The sequence below is a fragment of the Phascolarctos cinereus genome, unplaced genomic scaffold (genome assembly GCF_003287225.1).
Source record: "Phascolarctos cinereus isolate Bilbo 61053 unplaced genomic scaffold, phaCin_HiC Scaffold_1;HRSCAF=81, whole genome shotgun sequence".
Taxonomy (NCBI): domain Eukaryota; kingdom Metazoa; phylum Chordata; class Mammalia; order Diprotodontia; family Phascolarctidae; genus Phascolarctos; species Phascolarctos cinereus.
In genome coordinates, this window is record NW_027555514.1 from 234,544,639 (window position 1) to 234,553,818 (window position 9,180).

Genomic DNA, 9,180 nt, shown 5'->3' on the forward strand with positions numbered 1-9,180 from the left:
GGTCTCTGGGAACATGTTTTTTCTAGAACTGAAGAATTTCTGTATTTATGACAGCATTTGAAGATTTGCAAAGTGCTTTTATCCATGTTTATGATATTTCACACTCAAACCTGCATATCATGGAGGTCTGTTTGATAATCGCACAAATTTCCTTTCAGTTTGAGTGTTCCTGAAAATCTAAAAAATATAGCCAGGCATTAAGCCATTATTAAACATTGTCTTCTGAAAACTAATTGCTTCATTTTGTGCCGACTTTATTTGAGGAAATGATTTTTAAGAGAAAAAAATACAATATTTGATTTGAAAAAGCTTCTTTATAGGCAGAGGAATCATGATGAATTGAAGGACCTAAAGGTGTCTGGTTACAGATGGCAACCTTTGAGATATTTGGAATGGTTTTTCCCTCGGTGATTGTATTCCCAGGCCCACCTGCAGAGAAAGGGAGATGAAGCAATGAAAAAGTGAGCAAAACTACCCTTGGATAAATGTTCAATTTTGATTTGCATGAATATGGAGACATGTAATAATATTTATGAAATGTAATTATCCATTTCAAAACAAAAAAAACCCATAAAAGAATAGTCATAATTGAAGTCATTCATTAAGCCTCGTCTTTCTTATTTTTAAAAAGAGCATTAGGCTGTTGGATTTCAAAAGTTTCTACCAGCGTCTGAAACTTCTGTGATTCTTAGGGTTGAGGCAACCAGCAAAGAATCCATTGTTCTTTGTTCTGACCAAACTAGACTCTTTGGCGTCTCCAATTCTTGTCTCAATATCTACCATCTCTGTGCTTTTGAAAATGGTGTCCCCCATGCATAGAATGATCACTCTGTCCTGCCCTTTTCGCCACATAAAATCCCCCTTCTTCAAAGCTTATCCCCATGTCACCTCCTCCCTGAAGCTTCTCAAGAACCACCCAAGTGAAAGTGATCTCTCTTCAAATTTCAACTGATATTTTATTTTCTTCATGTCTGCTTTGCATCTAACACATTTTGCCTTGTTTCATGACCATTTGAATACTTGTCTTTGCCTTCCTATTTGAGGGTAAACTTCTTGGGGACAGATTTTAACTGAAGCATCTAATACAGTGCCTTTTGTTACTGAAAAGGGAAATAGAGTTAGTTTTGCACAGCATGACTACTATGGAAGTGTTTTGCATGACTACACATGCATAATCTGTATCTAGTTGCTTGCCTTCTCAATGAGGGTGGGGTGGGGAGGGAGGAAGGGAGAAAATTTGGAACCCAAAGCTTTCAAAACAAATGTTAAAAAAATTGTTTTCACATGCAGCTGGGAAATAAGATATACAGGAAATGGGGCATAGAAATCTATCCTGCCCTACAAGAAAAATGAAGGGGAAGATAAGAGAAGGAAGAGAGAGATAGAAAGGAGAGCAGATTAGGGCAAGGGGTATTCAGAATGCATGCCATTCTGGGGTGGGGGAAGGGACGAGATGGGGAAAAAATTTGGAACTCAAAATCTTGTGAAACTGAATGTTGAAAACTAAAAATATGTAAACTAATTTAAAAAATAGGAATTGGGCAAGTGGAAGCTAATGACTCTATGAGACATCAAGAATCAGTCAAACAAAATTAAAAGAATGAAAAAAAATATAAGAAAAAGTAAAATACCTCCTTGGAAAAACAACTTACCTAGAAAATAGATCCAGGAGAGATAATTTAAGAATTACTGATCTACCTGAAAGACATGATCACACAAATAAAGTCAGATATAAATAACTAGAAATACATCAGTTACTCTTGGGCAGGCCAAGTTAATATAATAAAAATGACAATTCTAACTAAATTTATTTACTTACTCAGTGTCATACCAATCAAACTACCAAAAAAAAGTATTTTATAGAGCTAGAAAAAAATAATAAAATTCATCTGGAAGAACAAAATGTTCATAATATAAAGGGAATTAATGAAAAGAAATACCAGGGAAGTTGACCTAGCCATCCCAGATGAAGCAGCCATCATCAAAACTACTTGGCACTGGCTAATAAACAGAGTGCTGGATCAGTGGAATAAGTTAAATATGCAAGACACAGTAGTCAATGACTATAATAATCTACTGTTTGATAAACCCAAAGACTCCAGCTTCTGAGATAAGAAATCTATTTGACAAAAACTGCTAGGAAAACTGGAAAATAGTATGGCAGAAAGTAGGCATAGACCAACATCTTATACCATATACCAAAATAAAGTCAAAATGGGTGCATGATTTAGATATAGAGGCTGATACTATAAGCAAACTGGGAGAGCAAACAATAGTTTATCTGTCAAATTTATGGAGAATGGAAGAATTTATCACCAAACAAGAAAGAGAACATTATAAAATGCAAAATGGATAATTTTGATTACATTAAATTGAAAAGTTTGGGGGTTTTTTTGCACAAACAAAGCCAATGCAACCAAGATTAGGAGGGAAACAGAAAACTGGAAAAGAATTTTTATAACCAGTGTCTCTGATAAAGACCTCATCTCTTAAATATATAGAGAACTGAATCAAATTTATAAGAATTCAAGTGATTCCCCAAATGATAAATGGTCAAAGGATATAAACAGGAAGTTTTCAGATGAAGAAATTAAAGCTATCTATAGTCATATAAAAATGTTCTAAATCACTATTGATTAGAGAAATGCAAATCAAAACAACTCCGAGGTACCACATCATACCTATCAGATTGGCCAACATGATGAAACAGGAAAATGATAAATGCTAGAGAAGGTTTGGGAAAATTTGAAAATTAGTGCATTGGTGGTGGAGCTGTGAATTGATCCAACCATTCTGGAGAGCAATTTGGAGCTATGCCCAAAGGGCTCTATAAAGGTGCATGCCCTTTGACCCAGCAATAGCAGTTCTAGGTCTGCATCCAAAAGAGATCATAGAAATGGGAAAAACACCCACATGCACAAAAATATTTATAGCAGCTCTTTTTGTAGTGGCCAAGAATTGGAAATTGAGGGGATGCCCATCAATTGAGGAATGGATGAACAAGTTGTGGTATGTGAATGTAATGGAATACTTTTGCACTCTAAGAAGTGATGAGCAGGCAGACTTCAGAAAAAACCAGGAAAGTCTTATATGAACCAATGCCATGTGAAGTGAGCAGAACCAGGAGAACATTGTACACAGTAATAGCCACAATGTGCAATGACAAGCTTTGGTAGACTTATCTCTTCTTAGCAATGCAAGGATCCAAAGACAGCTCTCTCTCTTTTTTGTGTTTGTTTCTTTTTTCTCATAGTTTCTGCCATTGGCTGTAAGTGTTCTTTACCACAAGACTAATGTTAAAATAGGTTCAATATGAATGTATATGTAGAGCCTATATCAAATTGCACACTGTCTTGGGGTGTGGGGAGGGAGGAGATGGGGGAAAAATTTGGAACTCAAAATCTTATGGAAGTGAATGCTGAAAACCAAAAATAAATAAATTAATTAAATTTTTTAAAAACAGAATTGAGCCAAGGGATGGCCACTTTAATCTAAAGGAAAAAAGAGAAATACAACTGGGAGAGGGAAGACCCTCAAAGTTTCTGGCCAAAAGAGAAACAATTACTATTTACATTAACTCTGAGCAATCAGGGCCCAAACAATAACTATTAAGTGATGCTTGGGTAGGGACCTATTGCTGACCTATCAGTGTGCTATTCACATACCAAGAAGTCTAATGTTCATTTTATTTCTTCCTTGTGTTGACTTGATATTTGTGCTGCCCAAAAAGGAGGAAAAAAGGGAGGGAGAGCAAGGGAGTGGTCATGTGAATAGGTAGAGAAATTAGGACATGCATTGGAAAAAAGTTGAGGCTCCATGAGCAGAATTCTGAGCATAGGACATTTAGCAAAACAAGTGGAGGCCACCACATCCAGCAGGGGTCTCCATCACAGAGCAGAGAGAGAGAGAGATCTAAGGCAATCAAAAGAAATGATCTTGGCTAAGTCCTGTTGTGCTAGTCAGGGAAAAAGTAGATTTCTCTTTTGATCATTATTCTCAGATGGAGAGGGAATGCCCCCTTCGTTTCCCATGACTGTGATTGGGATTCTCCCCAGTTGCACCCAAATAGGTGGGAAAGATAATAATTTTAAATTACTGAGATGAATAAATTGGGCTAGGTATTTCTTGCTTTATTCTATACAAAATAAGCTCCATAATCTTTTGATTATAAGTCTTTGAATCAAGGAATGCAGTGGGCAGTGGTGACATGGGAGAACAAAACTCAAAAGGTTTAGGGGCTCATGAAGTAGGCCTATACCACATATTTTAATATTTTGAACAATATTTCATTTCAGACACTTTTTTGAACCCTTCCAGCATGAGGTCAAAGCTAGCTACTTTGTGCTGAAAACACAGCTAGAGCATGACTGGAGGGTGGACCACAGTAGCCTCGACATCTTCTGGCTGAGTACCCTCTGGTGACCAGAATGCATATTACAGCCTCTTAGGAAAAAGCTATGTCCAGTGGAGCCCAGAAAAAAGGACTTTGAAGATCACTTGATTGGTAGTTCAAGTAGAGAGCCTCCTAGTGGGCAATTCCAACATTGTACTTCCTTGCTAGATAATTATTACAGTGATAGATTGTCCTGTAGAAGTAGGAAAGCAGCACCACAGAACCCTAGGATTCTTATTAGGAGAGGATGTGCTATAGAGTATTGTTAAAAAACGATTGCTAATATGACTATACAATGCACAAAAGAATGGACTTTATATCTGAACACCCTCTCTTACTATTCATGTCCATCATGTCCAATATGAAATATTATTCATAGTGATTGAAAACATAACATATCTGAAAGCCTTTTTCAGCTTCAATTACCTTCACACAGTTCAGTGATTTAATGAGGTCATCTTCCAGAAGTTCTGAAAGAGAAATGAAAGTAGACATAAGCAAGTTTCAAGTTCATTTTAGCTAAAAGAACCAATTCTACTTGTTAAGGTAGTAAAAACAACATTGCAAGATTGTTCCCCTAAATTTCAATTAAAGAGACTGCAGTAGAGAAAGGACTGTTCTCTCATCAATCTCCTTGCAGACCTAAGTGGAACACAGCACTTTAACCAAACTGACTTGAATTTCTGTCACTTTAAGGCTTACAAAGTGCTTTTCTCTCCATAACCCTGTGAAGCAGTTATCCCCATTTTTCAGATGAGAAAACTGAGACTCAGAGAGAAGATGTGAATCATCCATAGTCATGCACATAGTAAATGTTAATGTCAAAATTCAAAGCCAGGCATCTTGACTCCAGGCCCAGAGTAGAAATTCCATGACAGGCGCAGCTAGGTGGCTCAATGGATAGAGCACCAGCCCTGGATTCAGGAGGACCTGAGTTCAAATCTGGCCTCAGACACATAACATTTACTAGCTGTGTGACTCTAGGCAATTCACTTAACCCCATTGCCTAGCCAAAAAATAAAATAAAATAAAATAAAAAAGAAATTTCATGACAATAGGTTGATGCTCATTTATTTAAAAAATCAGAAACAAAGTCATGCAAATATGGAAATCCATTTTCAAATTCAAAAAGGCAGTGAATTATCATTATTATAATTATGTGGTTAAGTCATCCTTAAAACAATCTAAGAGGAAATGAAGACTAGGGAGTTGTCAGAGTGAAGTGACTTATGCATGATCACTCAGCTGTCAGTTAGTGGCAGATGAAAGGTGTAAAAAAGATTTAAAAACCCAGGTTTTCTCACCACCAATACCTGCCTTCTAGCCAGTACACCAAGCTGACTGACCACACAGAAAAGCAACTTGGAAAAATATCACTTATCTCACTAGAAGAGAAAAGTCAAGACTAGAAGGAGCTTAGCTACACATCATGAGCACATGAAAGACTCAGGTTCAAATTTCACCTTGGACACTTCCTCCTCCCTGTACAATCTTGGTCAAATAACTTTACTTCCTTGGACCTCACTTCAACTATCTGTGAAGAGAGGGTGATGGGCAAGATGGCTTCTTAGGTCTCTTCTACATCTATGATCCTCTATTGTGGACTAACAGGATCAGCCTGAATTGTTAAAATTTCCGTTAGAGGCATTCTCTAGCCTAAGGGCATTTATTGGTGGAAGCTAGTTTAGGTAGCTACCTAAAATGAAAAGAGAATTTGAAGGACTGTGTCCATTCTTCTGATTTGTCATGTTGCCGTCAAAATGATTAAGAAATGATACTCTCCTAAGAGCAGATTGTCTTTTGGGACTTGGGAATAATGAGACAGGGACTGGAAAGTGAATTAGAAAGGAGTTAGTTTTGTTTTGTTTTTTTGGCTAGGCAATAGGGTTAAGTGACTTGCCCAGGGTCACACAGCTAGTAAGCATTATATGTCTGAGGCCGGACTTGAACTCAGGTCCTCCTGAATCCAGGGCTGGTGCTCTATCCACTGCGCCACCTAGCTGCCCCTCAGAAAGGAGTTTCTTTTTGGATTTCTAAAGCTTCATCCCTTGTGTAAGTTTTTAATCGGCATAGCTCTCTACTGTTTTGAGCAGGGTAATTGTGCCCTAAATCCATGAGGTTGCTCTTACCTGAGCACTTGACTTCACAGCAATTCAAAGCATTTGGTGTCTTGCCATCATCACACCAGAGGCAACTGTTGATCTGAAATGTCCCATTATCCATACTTTGATCTCCAGGGTTGTAGTGTACAGCTGTGTGTTAAAATTGCTCACATGCTCTGCCAAGCACACCCCTGTGAAGAATTAATTTTAATAGTGATCACTTCATATCCAATCATATTTATCCAGGAAAAGTCAGTACACCTAAACTGATATAATCCTCCTTCATCACTGAAGTTTTTTATAAGTTGTGCAGTGGATGTAGCACTGCCCCTGAAATTAAGAAGACTTGAGGTCAAATCCAGCCTTAGACACCTGCTAGCTCTGTGACTCTGGGCAAGTCACTTAACTCTGCTTGCCTCCATTCCCCATATGAAAAAAAAAAGAGCTGGACAAGGAAATGAAAGAGCACTCAGTATCTTTGCCAAGAAATCCCCAGATAGGGTAGCTGAGAGTCAGACATGATTGAAATGATTCAACAACAATGAAGCATTACTTTTGCTGCAGGGGGCTGATGGTTAAGTTTTCAGTGTCAGCATTGACACTTTAGAAATATGCAAACACAACAAATCAGGTCCAAACCTACTGTTTTGTTTCATTGTCTAGACTTCTGAAATTGATGGAGAAAATGTTAATGGTGACTATTTAACTTAAAAGTGTATGCTGTGTAAATTTCAAAATTATTTAGATGCTAGTACTTGTTTTTCTGTTGTGGTTCATGTAGATCATCAGTTTGCTTTCGAAGACCCTCATAACCTGGCCCTCTTTTCCTTTCCGGTTTTCTACACCACTTCAATGTCACTCCTCCCAGCTTTCCATATTCTTCCATTCATGACCCTGATGTCTTTGCTCTTCCTTGAACAAGACAGTTTGTCTCTTGACTGTTCATTTTCACTGGATGTCACCTACATCAAGGAGATTATAGCAGTATATCACAAAAATCATGCACTATGACCAGGTGGGATTTATGCCAGGAATCCAGGGCTGGTTCAATAGTAGGAAAACTATCAGCATAATTCTGGAGAACAATCTGGAACTTTACCCCTAAAGTTATTAAGTGGAAACATTATACTCGGCTTGGGTCCCTCAACACTGCAGTCCAGGAGCACATCTGATGAGCTGTATACTGAGGCAGAAGGGCCTTTTTGGCCAGAAATTCTGGCTCTTCTCCAGAAACCTTGAACTCTCTTCTCAGAGATACCACCTTCTCTAAGTGACTATACTATGACAAGGGATGCTTTTATATTCTGCCATCTTGTAAGGTTTCAGTGAGTGTTGAAGTGGAGGTAGTTATTATGGGTGGGTCATGGGCACATAGCTAAAGAACTAATCGAAAATTGAACTCAGATTATGCAAACCCATAGGAAATGAACTTGCTGACTTAGTACAGTGGATTTAGAAGGAGTGAACTGGTCAAGTTTTAAGTCAAATAAGGTTTGGATTCCCTATCTCCCACCCTCAAATCTTACTCATGAAAATTTGGTGTCTGGGTGATCCAGATGAGGGTTTTCAACTTACAACTTTTGTTTCAAATTTTATTTATCCCCAAATAAATTGAAAAAAAATAAGACAAACAAATCATGCATTCTTTTGAAACTGTCACCCCTACTTTTAGCCTTCCTCTCCTAGTGTCTATGGAGATCAACAGGAGATCAGACTTAACAGTTACTCAGGAATAAATCATGGTATTTATCCAGGCATAGCTGATCTATTCTTTTGGCAAATTCACATCTTTTCATCTTCCTGCAATGGACAGCCATGATGAGGAAGCTGAACCTCAGAAGAAGGAGTACTTTTATCTTGACTGAGTAGTGAAACTGCTCAAACTGCCCAGGCTGAGATGTGCCCCAGTATTTAACTTCTCTCTTAAATGCCTCTTCCTTGGGTTTGAGGGCTCCTCACCCTAGCTATATGGATCAAGACTGATTTATGGCTACATTTCCTCCACTTCCCTCAAAGGCAAAAGACATGGCACGTGGCATGGCATGGTAACTAACCTCTACCCCAAAGTTTAATTAGGGTGAGTAGAAGGGGCCAACTCTTAATGGGAACATTCATAATCAGTAAAAACAATTCAGATCAGTCAATGTCAGCAAAGAAGGTCGAGCCCTTGCATCTCAGGTAATGCAAAAAGCTGTGGACTTGGCTTCCTCTTGCCTTTTCCAACACAACCTCTCCCAACATTAAATGACAAGTTGGGCTAGGAACAATGAGTCACTGAGTCAACATAACTTTCAATGGCATACACCACCCTCTCTTTTCTGATACTGTCACCCCTTTGTTATAGGCTGTCATCGTCTCACACCTGAACTATTCTAAAATGTTTGTTCTCCTGCCTCAAGTCTTTCCCCACTACATCCTACCCTCTACTTGTCTTTCAAATTACTCTTCGTAATGCACAGGTCTGACCATGTAACCTCACTCCAACTGCATTCAATAAACCCAGTGGCTCTCTATTCCTTCTAGAATCACATTTAAAATCCTCTGTGTGGCATTCTAGCCCCTTTGCCTGTCTCCTTCCTAATTTTCCAATTTTTTCTTTAAACTTTACCCTCATATACTCCGTGGTCCACTTACAGCTGCCTCTGCACTCCCTTCAACAGGACACACTGTGTCTTGATTTTGGGC

General features: G+C 38.4%; 1 long non-coding RNA gene across 1 annotated transcript; it reads right to left on the minus strand.

The window, feature by feature from the left end:
- Positions 1-237: 237 nt before the first annotated feature.
- On the minus strand, positions 238-6,745 carry LOC110211151 (uncharacterized). Its single transcript, XR_002325288.2, has 4 exons — positions 6,523-6,745; positions 4,820-4,863; positions 1,653-1,698; positions 238-429 (listed from the first exon to the last, which is right to left on the minus strand). It is a non-coding gene; the product is annotated as an uncharacterized LOC110211151 (long non-coding RNA).
- Positions 6,746-9,180: the final 2,435 nt, after the last annotated feature.